Below are 14,859 nucleotides of genomic sequence, written 5' to 3' on the forward strand. Positions count from 1 at the left end.
ATATAAAGAACTCCTACAACTCAACAACAAACACACACTTAGGCCGATTAAGAAGTAGACAAATATCTGAATAGACATTTCTCCAAAGAGGACGTACAAATGGCTAATAAGCACATGGAGAGGTGCTTAGCATGACTCATCGTTAAGAAATATAAATCAGAACCACAATGAGACACCAGTTCACACCATTAGGGTGGCTACTGTTGAAAAAAAAGAAAATAGCAAGTACTGGCAACGATGTGGAGAAGTTGGAACTCTTGTGCATGACCAGCAGATGCAGCTGCTGCGGAAACACTATGGCTATTCCTAAAAAAATTAAACATGGAATTACCATATGATCCTGCGATTCCTCTTCTGGATAAATACCTAGAGACTTGGACAAAAATTTGTACACCCATGTTCACAGCAGCACTATTCACAGTAGCCCAGAGATGGAAACAACCCGAGTCCATTGAAAGATGACTGGATAAACAAAATATAGTCCATCCATACAATGGACTGTTATTCCGCCCTAAAAAGGAAGGACATTCTGACCCATTCTACAACATGGATGAACCTTGAGGACATGATGAACCTTATTTCTCTGCTCAGAGAAATAAGCCAGACACAGAAGGATAAATACTGTCTGATTCCACTTATGCGAGGTCCCCAGAGGAGTCAGAGCCACAGAGACAGGAAGTAGATGGTGGGGGCCAGGGGCTGGGGGAGGGGAACGGAGAGTCATTGTTTTCGTGGGGACAGAGTTTCAGTTTGGGAAGATGAGAAAGTTCTGGAGATGGAGGGTGGGGGCCTGGTGGCCCAACAGTGTGAAAGTATCAGTACTTAATGCCACTGAGCTGTGCACTTAAAAATGGTTAAAATGGTAAATTTTGTGATATATATTTGCCACAATTTAAAAAATAATAGTAAGTCTTTTACTCCACTTGTGTTTTGCAGCATTACACTAGAGGAGGCGTATTCTTTCACACCTGTGTCTCATACGTCTCACCTCTCCCGCTGAACCATAGGTCACAGTTTTAGTAAAGGCCCTGAAGATCCATCTTGTCTGTGGTCTTATACTAACTAGTGAATAATGTGGCCTTAACTCATTCCACGTCCACACCCTCTCTTGGGAAGATTATATTGATACTTTTGAGTCTATGGTCCTTCCCAGAAAGGAAAGCGGTGGGCGGGCGGGCAGACTGAGGACACGTCTGCTCACTCACAGGTGTTCCCTGCACCAAACCCAGAGGCCTCCTGGGGTGTTCTGGGCACGCGTGCTGGTGCACTAGGGGACCTGGGGCGAGAAGGGAATCATAAGTAACCTAAGCGAGAATGTCACAAAGGATAAAATAGGACTGATTTGTTCAGTCATGTGAGTGCCCATTTGAGAGCAGTTATTTTTATGGAACATGAAGATGAGTAAAAATGTTTTTCAAATTAAAAAAATGTTTAATTAAAAAAATGAGGAGGACCTGCTTCGTAAATGACCATCTAAAACAGCTCAGCAAACTACACCCAGGGGCCCAATCCGGCACGCCGCCTGATTTTTCAGTAGGCCCCGCAAGCTGAGAATATTTTCTGCATTTTCCAATGGTTGAAAACGGAGACTATTTTGTGACACATGCAAAGTATATGAAAATGGAATTTCAGTGTTCAAAAATGAAGTTTTGTCGGAGCAGCTCCAGGGCCGGGACTAGGGTGAGGCAAGTGAGACAGTCACCTCGGGCACAAAATTCAAGGAGGGAGCAGCGCCAGAGAAAACTCAGCCATCAGCATAAACAGTATCTTAATGCAGTATTTTAAAAAATCAAAATCAATGTCAGAATAATCCACGATGAGCAAAATATCAAAATGTTAAAGACAGGATCAGTAGTGCCGGTTTTTTCCCTCTGCCCCAGGCTCCCGTAGGGCTGTGAATGCAGCCAGGCTCCTTCCTTGTGGAAGGTCCAGGGCAGTTTTCTAGAGTTGGTGACGGAGTGGAGTAGCCTCAGCGGAGAACCTGGGGCCCGTGAAACCAAAAACGTTTGTTCTCTGGCCCTTTATAGAAAGTTTGCCAACCCCTGATTGAAATCAGTTTACTCTATTGATCCTAACAGTGAGTAACTATAACCAAACTACAGGTTCAACGCCTTGTCCATTTCCTCTGTCTTAGGGGCCCTTTTAAAAAATGAGCGTACACTTGTAAAGTGTTTCATGTTTGGATAATGGTATTTATAAATCAGTAGAGGCAGTTAACACTGAATTCATAAGGAAGCTGATGCTTGTGGGCTGCGATGGTTTACCTGCATTAAAATAGCAGGAGGACTCCCCTGATGGTCCAGTGGTCAAGACTCCACGCTCCCAACACAGCGGGCACGGGTTCGATCCCTGGTCGGGGAACTAAGATCGCACGTGCTGCGTGGCTTGGCCAAAAGAAGATAGTAGAGGCCCTCACTTACTCTCATGTTAACTAAATACTTAGCTAGTCAACCCTCCATTTACTGGGGTGAATGTTACTTGGCTTCTTTATAAAATGGTATAAAGCCCAGCTTCCGTATCTGAGTCTTAAGAAGCTTGATTAGGAACTTAATGAAGCATTAATTATTTCTAAAATTTGAACTAGTAAATGCCATGGGAGCTTCTTCCCCCCTGGTTTTCCTACTTTCACTCCTTCTCCCGATGGTCTGAAAAGAGGGCTCTTTTAAGAACATAAGTGAGGTGATAGTGTGCCCCCACCTGGGGCTTCCCTCAGGAATTGGAATAGAACCGAGACTTCTGGCGGTGCCCGTGGGGTCTCTGCCAGCGTCTCCAGCCCCGCGGCTCTCCTCTGCCCCAGGGCCTTTGCACCTGCTACTCCCTGTGCGGGGCGGGGGGTGGGGTGGGGCGGGTGTGTGCTCACTCTGGCACCTCCCACATCTGTGGGAGATCACCTTGCGTATCTGGTGACTGGTTTCTTGTCTCAATCCCTTGCCCAAGGATGTTGGGGCCCCAAGCAGAGCTGTCATCACCTTTGAATGCTCCGTGCCTAAAACAATGTCTGGCACTCAGTAAATTCACTCTGTTCCTTTGGTTCATTCATAGTTTACATACAGTCAGGGTGCACCCCTCTATGAGTATTCACACATGCGTAGATTCTTGTAACTCCCACCCACCCAGAGGGCAGAGAGCAGTTCCAACACCCCAGCACGTTCTCTTGAGCTGCCCATCTGCAGCCAGACCCTCACCCCACTCCCCGCATGTCCCCTGGCCACCCCGCTCTGTCCCTGGCCCTGTAGTTTTGCCTTTTCCACAGTGTCACATAAGTGGTGGCACACAGTGTGTAGCTTCTGAGACTGGCTTCTCTCAGTGTAATGCAACTGAGACGCAGCGTGCTGGTGTGTGTTTCAGGAGTTTGTTCTTTTACTGTGGAGTCCTGTTCCATTGTGTGAATGTACCACAGTTGGTTTATTCGGTACGTTTTTTTTTCTTTTGGCTGTGTTGGGACTTCGTTGCTGTGCGCGGACTTTCTTTAGTGAGGCAAGCAGGGGGCTGTGCTTCGTTGCGGTGCGCGGGCTTCTCATTGCGGTGGCTTCTCGTTGCGGAGCATGGGCTCTAGGTGCGTGGGCTTTAGTAGTTGTGGCTAGTGGGCGCTAGAGCGCAGGCTTCAGTAGCTGTGGCCCACGGGCTTAGATGCTCCGCAGCATGTGGGATCTTCCCGGACCACGGCTCGAACCCGTGTCCCCTGCATCGGCAGGTGGATTCTTAACCACTGCGCCACCAGGGGAGCCCGGTATGGTTTCTTTTTTTTTTTTTTTTTTTTTTTGCGGTACGCAGGCCTCTCACCGCTGTGGCCCCTCCCATCGCGGAGCATAGGCTCCGGACGCGCAGGCTCAGCAGCCACGGCTCACGGGCCCAGCCGCTCCGCGGCATGCGGGATCCTCCCAGACCGGGGCACAAACCCGCGTACCCCGCATTGGCAGGCGGACTCCCAACCACTGCGCCACCAGGGAAGCCCGATATGGTTTTCTATGTTCAATGTTGAATTAACATTAATGGCTCCGGTCATAAGAAGTGTCAGCGTACTGTAGACCAAGTGGGTTGAACAGTAGTGGTATTTCCTGAACAAACAGCATTCGCTAGGTACAGCCTGCAAATTTACAAGAACTGACTTGCCTTCAAGTGCTTACAAACGTATCACAATTTTTTTTTTTTTTATGGTACGCGGGTCTCTCACTGTTGTGGCCTCTCCCCTTGTGGAGCACAGGCTCCGGACGCGCAGGCTCAGCGGCCATGGCTCACGGGACCAGCCGCTCCGCGGCATGTGGGGTCTTCCCGGACCGGGGCACGAACCCGTGTCCCCTGCATCAGCAGGCAGACTCTCAACCACTGAGCCACCAGGGAAGCCCCCATAATTTTTTTAACGATAAGTAAGTAATGCACAAATCAGGTTCCTATAAAGTCATCTGCAGAAGTTATTAACGACTGTAAGTTTCTGTTTCATTCTCCTATCTTCCTTGCCTCCAATAATACGATGTGTGTCCTTCTAGACCTTTTAAATGAATGTACCTATTTTATAGCATATATAGCTGCATTTTTTAACATAGATTCTTTCTCAAATATTTGAGAGCCTTCTCTATGCAGGCACTGTATAGCTTGGAGATCTTTCTTGGAGAAAGTACCTCGTTTGTTTCAATGACATCATAGATTACAGAGAGGATGTAACACGATTTGTTTAATGATTTCCCTATTGACATTTAAGTTGGTTGCAGTTTTTTGTGGCTTCAAATAATGCCAGCAGGGATATGTTGCCCATGTGTCTTCTTTTATGCCACTTTATTGAAATATATTTCATATACCGTCAAGTTGGCCCATTTAGAGTATACAGTTCAGTGGCTTTTGGTATATCCAGAGAATGCAGCCATCACCACTAACTCCAGGACATTCCATCATGCCAAAAAGAAACCCGCGCCTGTGCCCATTAACAGTCACTCCCCAGACCCCCTCTCCCCCAGCCCCTGACAACTACTCACCCACTCTCTGTCTCTGTGGGTTTGCCTGTTCTGGACATTTCCCATCAAGGGAAGCACACACTGTGCGGTCTTTCACATCTGGCTTCTCTCGCTGAGCATCATGCTTTCAAGGTCCATACACATTGTAGTGAGTGTCAGTGCTTTGTTCTTCTTCATGGCTGAGTAATATTCCAGCCATGGATGGACCCCATCTTACTGAATCAGCTGACAGACAATTGAGTTGTTTCTTCTTTGAGGCTATGATGAATCATGCTGTTCTGCACAATGGTGAGCAGTGTTTGTGTGTCCGTGTACCTTTCTGGACACGTGTATTTCTGTAGGATAAATCCTGAGAGGGGGATAAAGAGACACTGCTTCCGGCTAGCTCTGCATTCTCTGGCTGTGCAGGTTCACACATATCCTAGGTCTCGAGGGATGCTCAGAAGTCATTTTCTGCAGAGGCAGACCCTGCTCTCTGGTGAGAATCCCCCCCGCCCCCAGGCACCTGCGCTGCCTGGCTCTGCACCGCCTCTGGCACAGGCTTGTGGGGACACTGCAGGCGCCGTCACCTGTCTTTGAATTAGCCCTGGAGAAGCCACCCGTTTCAATGCAAATCACAGAAACTTGTGGCAAAGAAGGCAAAGCAAAAAGGATCTCCTTACGGGGAATTAAACTCCCCCGGAAGGATGATGCACTGCTCTGAGGTCTCATGCAAGGATGGGGTTTCTGAAAAGGGAAAGGGGGCCCATGATAAAATGTCATTTTATAACAGCAATCCAGCAGGGTTCATTTGGAAGGAGAGCTGCTACGTTTGGCACGATGCTAGGAGAGAAACGAGTATGAAGTATTCGGTGAAAATGACGAACCCCACAAATATGCCCTGGAATGATCGCAGCACAGAGCACAAGGCGCTCCCTGAAGTGTTTATCTCACTCGTTTGTTTTGAAACCACAGATAGCAAAAGGCATAACTGCTTTGGGGGTTTCAGGTATTTAAACAGGCAAAAAGCAGCAGCTGATCTTGGTTGCCTTAAAACGTAGTGAGTTGCACACTAATTAATACTTACTGAGCATCTGCTATGTGCTGGGCCAGCAAGTGAACCCCATGCTTTGTAGGCTTCATTTTTTAAATATTTATTTATTTATTTATTTATTTATTTTGGCTGTGCTGGGTCTTAGTTGCGGCATGTGGGATCCTCAGTTGCAGCATGCATGTAGGATCTAGTTCCCCGACCAGGGATGGAACCCGGGCCCCCTGCATTGGGAGTACGAGGTCTTACCCACTGGGCCACCAGGGAAGCCCCCGTAGGCTTCATTTTATTTAACGCAATAACCAGCAGAGGCAGACGGGATTTACTTTCTCTGCTTACGGATAAAGAAACGGAAACAAGAAAGGTTTAAGTCACTGGCTGAAGGTTACCCAGCCAGCAAACAGAGGATCCAGGATTCGGATCCAGGCGCCTACTTTCAGCCATCGCGTTGTATTCCTGGGGTGTCTCGCTTTGCTGGTGCCGTGTGTCCGGGGGAAGATACATGGGTCCAGGATGCATTCCCCTCTCGTCCACTGAGGGTACAGCCAGGACTCCACCGGCTCCACATCTGTCCCCTGTGGTCCCAGCAGCCCATGTCAGCCAGGACTGTCCCTCAACTGTCTTCCATCTTCCTGAGTGTCATCCTTGACCTCGGCACTGGCCAGAGCCTCTACCACCAGGGGAAGGCCTGTCTAGAGGTTGCCAGGATGTCCTCTTGTGGTTGTCCACGGTCATTCATGTGTAAGGATGAAACACACTTGCTATTTGCCAGAGTGAAGAATCTGGTCGATTTCGGTTGGTGTCCTGCATCCTCACAGATGCTCTCCTAATCACCTTGGGCTGAGCAATAGCCTGGGGAGATGCTGAGATCCCCAGAGAGGTTTAGCCCAAATTGTTGAGCTCAGCCATCCACATTCACTCTAATCTTGAGCACGACATTTATGTCAAAAAAAAAAAGAGAGGATTTGACTTACACAGAAATGCAGTCGTGTCTTCATGATTTCAGCCCACAGTAAGCTTTCAAGGGCTTTTTTTCAGCTCAGCCTTACTTTTTTCTTTATTCAAATAGTTTCAAATTCCACTTGGATGGAAATCTTTCAAATATTTATCTTTTAAAAAATCATGCCGAAATAGTGGTAAATGCTTTTCCAAGGTCACGGTGGTCAAGCCGCCGCGACTTCTAGAAGCAAGGGGAACTGGGACCAATATTGGGACATGGGAGGGTTCGAGAGTTGGCTTTTTGTCCAAGGCTACATTTTGAACGAGAGAAAAGAGGGAGGGAGGATGGGGAGGCTGGTCCCCTGTTACTTGAGTTATGTTTCAGAGTCCTCGTCTGTTTCTCTTTCCACCTTTCAAGCAGAGCTAGAACATTTTATTCCATTTTTTCCCCCTAATTATCTTTTGCTCTGCTTTGGGAGCTGACTTAATACGGGGCTGGGAAGGGAGATGCCAAAAACAGAACCAGGCAAAGCTGGGCATTTGTTGGAGCCCCGTGGGCTGCTTGCTGGTTTTCTGCTCTGGGTCCTGCCCAGCCCCGCACCCATAGAAAGTGTTTGAGATGAAGACTCATCTCAAATCCTGATGTAACAGGAAAGTCATTTAAAATATTTTCAAGGTCTTATGGTGCATTTTTTCAATTGCAAAAATAACATTTTCCCCCCAAGCTTTTGATGAGAATGCCTTTCTAAAATGGAATTGATTTTCGTGTATCTTCTTAGCATTAATTAGGCTTAATTAGGCTAAAAACCTAAAATACCTCCAAGATTTCTCTCCTCAGGTTTAATTAGAATAATGGGTTTATCAGCAATGTGCACAAAACCCTGTTTTGCTCCATTTTGTGAGAGCACCCTGAGGTTTGGCTTTGGGGTTGAAACTTTCACGGGACCCAAAATAGAAGGTCGTTTTGTTCCCGTAGGTTTGGATGGGGGGTTGAGATGGGGAGAGAGGAGATGACGGGTGAGATCAATATTCCTAATTTTGCCTTTTGTTGCTGTGTTTTCGTTTCTTCAGAGATCCCTCGGTGCTTCCGAAGGGATCTGAGACTAAATTTGGGGTCCTGGGACAATTGAGATATAGCTGTAGCTCAGAGACCAGTGACCGCTTCCAAGCCAGGGAAGGTCCTTCCCTCCCTAAGACAGGCGAGGACTCTGCCTGCTGGCCTGAGTCCCTGCGTTACCCAGAGCGGGAGAACTCTGCTCTTGAAACTCTCACAGCAAGATTCCTGGCCTCACTCGTTTATCTTGCATTAAATTTCTCAGTAATCTCACATAGTTCAAGCATGACTGAGCAAGAAATACGCTTTATTTTTCTCTGCAACTCTAGAGCGTCTTCTTATTTAAGGTTGTGTGTTTGGATGTGGACATGGCAAGAAAGATCGGTGTATTGAAACAAACTTCTAGTAATACTTGGACGTGGAAAGATCAGAAATGTTGGTGGATTTCCAAAGAGGCATCTAGTCATGGAGAAGAATAAAAAGGGCAAATCGTGTGCAAACATGAAGGACAGGGCTTCTGTTAGACTGTCGAGGGGGAACCATGGGGTTAGGGGGTGGCTGTTGGTCTGTCTTGGTCCGTTGAAGCTGATGTATCAGAATACCACAGACTGGGCAGCTTATAAATGACAGAAATGGATTGCTCATGATTCTGGAAGCTGGAAGTCTGAGATAAGGGTGCCAGTGTGATCAATGTGGGCCCTCTCTGAGTCACAGCCTTCTCGCTGTGTCCTCACATGGTGTGGAAGGGGTGAGCTAGCTGTCTGGGGTCTCTCTTATAAGGACACTAATCACATTCATGAGGGCTCCACCCTCATGACCTACACACCTCCCAAAGGTCCCACCTCCTATCATGGTCACATGCAGCCCTGAAGCTGGGGCCTGGGGAGGCCATCTGTGGGCTCATTCCCAGCTACAGCTCACCCTTCCAAGCCCAGGGTCTGCTGCGGGCTTTGCTGTGAGTCTGTAGACCTGAGTGACCCACCCCAGGGCAGACTCAGGAGGGCCCTGGAATCATAACAATGGGGCCCCATGGCTGAGGAATGGGATTGGGGACCAGGAGCTCCCCGAAGGGACTTTCAGGTTTGGGGTTACCCGTCTGTTTCTCAGTGACACCTGTATCTGGGCCGAGGCTCTGCCTTCTGTGCTGGGCTGGTGGACAGATGTCCATGCGCCTGGCTTTGGCCACTCCCTCCTCTCTTCTGCAGGACTTCTGGTCCTATCCCATCTATGCAAGGACACGCCACCAGCAATTCTCCCCCACCCATGTCAGTTCCCTCCCATTGGATCCCGCCGGTCACGACACACACCTGCTGTTACTTCTTCCATTTTCAGAAACTCTCTCTCAACTGACCTCCTCTTCCAGCTGCCACTCCGTCCCTCTCCTCCTCTTTCCAGCAGAGATTCCTCAAAACACTTGTCTGTTCCTGGGTGTCAAGTTCCATGACTCTTGGTCTCTCTTGAACCTGCCCCAATCCCTGTGGCTTTTGCCCATGCCATTCCCCTGGAACTGCTCTGTCAGGGTCACGGTGACCTCTACTTCGCTGAATCCAGTGGTCATTTCCCAGCCCCCAATTCACCTGGTGCTCAGGACACCACTTTCTCCTACTTCTTTGGCCTCCTCTTTTCAGGCTCCTTTTCTGGATTCCCTCTTCTTTAGGATCTCTAAATGATAGAGAGCCTGGCCCTGGGTCTCTTCCCTGCTCTCCCTTGATGAGCTCAGCCAGTCTCGTGGCTTTAAATAGGTCATCTATACACTGCTGGCTCCAGCCCATGTCATCTACACACTGCTGGCTCTAGCCCATATCCTCTGTACACTGATGGCTCCAGCCTATGTCATCTATATACTGACGGTTCTAGCCCGTGTCATCTATACACTGCTGGCTCCGGCCCATGTCATCTACACACTGCTGGCTCTAGCCCATATCCTCTGTACACTGATGGCTCCAGCCTATGTCATCTATATACTGACGGTTCTAGCCCGTGTCATCTATACACTGCTGGCTCCGGCCCATGTCATCTACACACTGCTGGCTCTAGCCCATATCCTCTGTACACTGATGGCTCCAGCCTATGTCATCTATATACTGACGGTTCTAGCCCGTGTCATCTATACACTGCTGGCTCCGGCCCATGTCATCTACACACTGCTGGCTCTAGCCCATATCCTCTGTACACTGATGGCTCCAGCCTATGTCATCTATATACTGACGGTCTAGCCCGTGTCATCTATACACTGCTGGCTCCGGCCCATGTCATCTACACATTGCTGGCTCCAGCCCACATACTCAGTACACTACTGGCTCCAGCCCACATTATCTATACACTGCTGGCTCCAGCTTACTCCTTGCCCCTCAGATGTTCACTTATACATCCATCTGCTTTCTCAGTATCCCAGCTTGTTTGTCGGAGCCGCTCACACCTCACATCTTTAAAACTCAACTCCTGGGTGCACCCCAGGCCTGCTTCTCCTGAAATTTTCCTGTTCTCATCCTTCTAATTGCAAAAAAGCTTTGAGACACTCTTGACGCCTCTCACACTCCACATCCAGCCCATTAGCAAATCCTACTGATTCCACCTCCAGTATTTATCCAGAATCTGACTGGCACCCCTCCACTGCTGCCACCCAGACTGGGCCATGGCACCGTCTCTCGTCTGCGTTATCACATTAGCCTCTTAACTCTCTCTCTGCTGCCACCCTTTTCCTTCTTCGCCTGTTCTTCACCCAGCAGCCAGAGGGACCTGGTTAAAACACAAGTCAAATCCGGTCGTTCCTGGGCTGAAACCCTCTGGTCGCTTCCATTTCACCCTGAGCAAAAGCCAAAGCCGTGTGATGGTCTGCGCGGACCTTTCCTCCTTCTTGTCTCCTGGTTCACTCAGCTTTAGTCACCAGCCAGGTATGGTCCCACCTCAGGGCCTTTGCACTGGCTGTTCCCTCCACAAGAATGCTCCTCCCCCAGATGCCTAAATGGCTCTGCCCCTCACTTTCTTCATCTCTTTAGTGAGTCTTCTCAGGGAGGCACGTGACAACCCTTTAAAAGTTGCAGCCCCACCCCACCCTGGCAGCCCCTAGCTCTGCTCCATTTTCCCCTTGGCATCTGTCACCATCTGACATAGTATATATTTATCTTATTCATTTTGTTTACTGTCTCTATCCCCCGCCACCCCCGCCCACCACTGCCTACTAGAATATAAACTTCACAAGGGAAGGGAATTTGGTCTGCTTTGATTCCTGCAGACCTGCAAGTGGGTTTTGGTTGAAATCAATGAATAACACAACTAGGACTCCCGCGTCACTCCTCTTTCTGGAGACGGGGTCCTCACAGCTGCATGGCAGAGCCTCCCTTCGGATGGGAGTGTCCCCTGGCGACTCCGTGGTGTCGGCTGCTCGCGGTCTCACCTCCAGGACTAGAGATCGGCATGGCGACCACTCCACGTTACCACTTAGCCCTGGGTTAATGGCCCAAGAGGCTGGCCTCAAATTCCTGGTCTCCCTGAAGCCCAGGTTCAGATTCTAACAGCGTGGGAATCCACCTTCCCTTCTTGTCAGGGACACTCATCCATTCTGTCCATTTATTCTGGGAGCGACTCCTGGACGCTGTCTTAAGACTTAGATTCTGTGCACCCCGGACATGATCATGTCAGGGGCGAGACCGCAAACGAGAGCTAAAGGGCATGCTTTAATCACGCACAAGTCTCTTAGTGTCGTGTGCTTTGATCATCTAAAGTGTTGACCCTTGTCGCTGGAGCCACACGCTTCCCATTCAGTCAACGTGTTTTAAGATCCTTGGTCACGCTCCCCACAGATAAGACCACGGCTTAGAACTCTACGCTCCCCTGGTTAGAGGGGGGGCAGCCCTCTCCCTTTCCCCCTCGCAGAGCCTCGGAACCCATGCGCAGCCTGCGCTGTCCCAGAGCCTCAGGGACCCATGCACAGACCGCACTGCTCGGCAGAGCCGAGGCCGCATTGGCTTTGAGTCCAACTGGTTTCCTTTTCTCTGTGGGTCAAGATTGGCCAACACTAGGAACCTCCCTGTGGCCTCTTTCCGGAGCTGTGTGTCCCTGTGCTTCCTGCCATCTCGGGGCCCTGGTGTGGCCTGGCTTCCTCTTCCAAGAGCCTTCCCCTCGCAGGGTAGGGCAAGAAGAGCAGGCACTGGGACGCCAGATGCTGTAGTTTATTCCGACGGTCCCAGGAGGCGTGTGTAATACTGAGAGGCGTGTGTAATACTGAGTCCACGGTTCCGTTTGTACCTATTTCATACGCACTTGAAGGTCTCAAAAGTCTTTTTAATTAGGTATCTACTCCTCTGTTCTTACGTGTTTTTCAGATAGCTTAATCTCCCTGGGTTGTTTCAGTTTGTCTAACCACTGCCCAGAAAACGTGGGTGCCGCTATGAGCTACCCCACATTGTTTGCTGGATGATAAATAAATTCTTTCCTCTTGGAGAAAAAGGCAGTTTCTCCTCCCAGCACTAGGAAGGCTTGAAGAAGTCCCTCCTATGATGCTTTCCACAGAGAGAGTTGGTCCTTCTTGGGTTTTGTTATTTCAGAACAAATATGGTAAACTGTTTTCCCCTCGGTTACTATAGAGAGGAGATTATTTGCCTTTCTCTTCGGGCTTCTGAAAATAATAGATTACATATTTGGGAGGGGTTTTTTTTAGATCTGGTTAATGTGAGATAGAGGGGATTGCTCCGGGGATGACATTGTTTGGTTTGGGAAGTATTCTCGCAGTTGCCCAGCAACAGGCTCTTGGAGAGAGAGTAGACTACGTCGCCCCTGGCAACCGTTGTTACTCAGCAAACAATGAGGGCTGGCAAACAGCGCCAGGACTGTGGACTCCAGGGTTTAATTGAACATCTGCATATATTTTTCCCTGGTGAAATTGTTTGAGTTTGGTTTGCCACCAAAGGTAGACCTGGGTCCACCGGGGGTCTACTTAGAAGAAGGCGTATTGTTATGCTGGCATCTCATCTGTATAAACCAAGAGGAGCTGTTGGGGGAAAAAACAAACAAACAAAACTTTTAGCCCCTGGAATATGTCCTAGACCTCCCTCAGCTAGAAACTTATTTCAGTCTTAAGTCGAATGTCTTTTTCAATCTAATTCCTTGTGTTTATAAAAGTCTTCACCCATCCAGCCTACTTATCGTATGTCACTGATAAGCCACAACTCCTCGGACGTTTTGCAGCACGATGTTTTTATTCCTGTTGCTCAAGAGTATCAGAAAAGCCAGGTGTCGAACCCTGACAGCTCACACGTAAAGACAGTCACGTGTCAGGTTGGCTGGTGATGGAAACTGAACCCTGAACCTTCTGGTTCTTCAGTATTCCTCTTAAGAAGTTGGATACTCAGGTGACCCTCAGGGGAGTGTGTACATCGTGCTTACGATATGGCTTATATGTGGAGTCTTAAAAAAATGGTACCAATGAACTTATCTACAAAACAGAAATAGAGTCACAGATGTAGAAAACAAACTTATGGTTACCAGGGGGATAGGGTGGGGGAGGGATAAACGGGGGGATTGGGATTGACATATACACACTACTATATATAAAATAGATAATAAGGACCTACTGTATAGCACAGGGAACTCCACTCAGTTCTCTGTCATGACCTAAATGGGAAAAGAATCTAAAAAAGAGGGCATATATGTATGTGTATAACTGACTCACTTTGCTGTGCACCTGAAACTAACACAACATTGTAAATCAACTAGACTCCAATAGAAATTAAAAAAATAATAATAACGGAGAAGCAAGATGTTCCCACCAAACCCTTCCCCCGTTGAGGGGCACTTTGAGCCACTTTGCAGTGTGGCTTTTGATCAAAACAGTCTCACTGCACCACCAGAGATAGCGAATGTTTACCAGGCTCGGTTGCTTAGGTAAACACTGCCCCTGAACTTCATTCAAAGCCAGTGACACATTTCTTTCCCTCGTCCCTGCGTCACTCCCCCGCCCCCGCCCACCAACCAGGGCTATAAATTGAGAAAAGTTCGCCAGGGCAGATTTTTGGTGGGGACTCAATCCTGCTTTATTCATCTCGAGCGTGGTCCATCTGATTAACGCAGCAGCAACCGCAAAAGTGTGCCTCCCGTATGAGAACGCAGCAGCCAGCGGTCAGTAAAACAGCCCTCGAGGGGAGACTTGCTTAGTTGTACGGATCTGTGTTTCTTTCTGAAGGGCGATTCGCTCTGTGGCTGAATGCCCCCAGAACATGCCCGCTGCACCTTGGTACCAGTGTTCCAGCTAATGTCTTAGGACGATATAAAGTATCTGAACCCGTTTCCCAGTGTTCTTTTGCAGTCCAAACTTATCATGGGATGTCATGTGTGTTCTAGAACAAATAAAAGCAAGCTGTTAAAAAAAAAAATCCCTATTAGATGCAGTCATTAAGATTCAGTTACATCGAGGGTTGCTGGAATTAAAAGGAATAAGTTCCGACTTACTCAGAGATTTCCCCCAAAGATTAATTAGAATACATGATTCTTCCCGCAGCCTGGAGCAGCCAGATAGCTGTAGATCGTTACATACTGAGGAAGGTAAATCTTTCCAAAAGAAACGCTGCTCTGCATTCCAGAAACTTGTCTCACACCCGGTGCCAGTTTAGGCAAGTCATTTTTCAGGAGTTGTCGCCTGATTTTAAAATTTTCTTTTAAATTGATCATTTAGAAAATTTTCCTTGAAAATTCTTCCCACCACCCGCCCACCGACCCTCCCCGCCCCCCACACACACATCAGGCCTCGCAGCTGGGATGCCTAACGTCTTTGGGTAAAGCCCTTCCTCCATCGGGTGAAAGAGCTGTGCTAGGAGATTATAAGGGCCCCTCCCGCGCTGTGATTTCAAGTGGAAGTTCTCCATTTTTAGGTAGGCCGTTTCTCTGCTTCT

General features: G+C 48.5%; 1 protein-coding gene across 4 annotated transcripts in view; it reads left to right on the top strand.

Moving 5' to 3' along the window:
- RFX2 (regulatory factor X2) overlaps positions 1-14,859 on the top strand; it is a 99,804-nt gene that overhangs the window by 19,350 nt on the left and 65,595 nt on the right. Inside the window, exon 1 of one of the 4 annotated variants that reach the window (XM_067734051.1) lies at positions 13,570-14,089. The exons of 2 other annotated variants lie outside the window; for them this stretch is intronic. The gene's annotated coding sequence lies outside the window, so the exon portion shown is untranslated. Of the gene's footprint in view, positions 1-13,569; positions 14,090-14,705; positions 14,839-14,859 lie in introns of those variants that run through there. One more of the 4 variants, XM_067734050.1, reaches the window with a different exon arrangement.

The sequence above is a fragment of the Pseudorca crassidens genome, chromosome 3, assembly GCF_039906515.1.
Source record: "Pseudorca crassidens isolate mPseCra1 chromosome 3, mPseCra1.hap1, whole genome shotgun sequence".
Lineage (NCBI taxonomy): Eukaryota > Metazoa > Chordata > Mammalia > Artiodactyla > Delphinidae > Pseudorca > Pseudorca crassidens.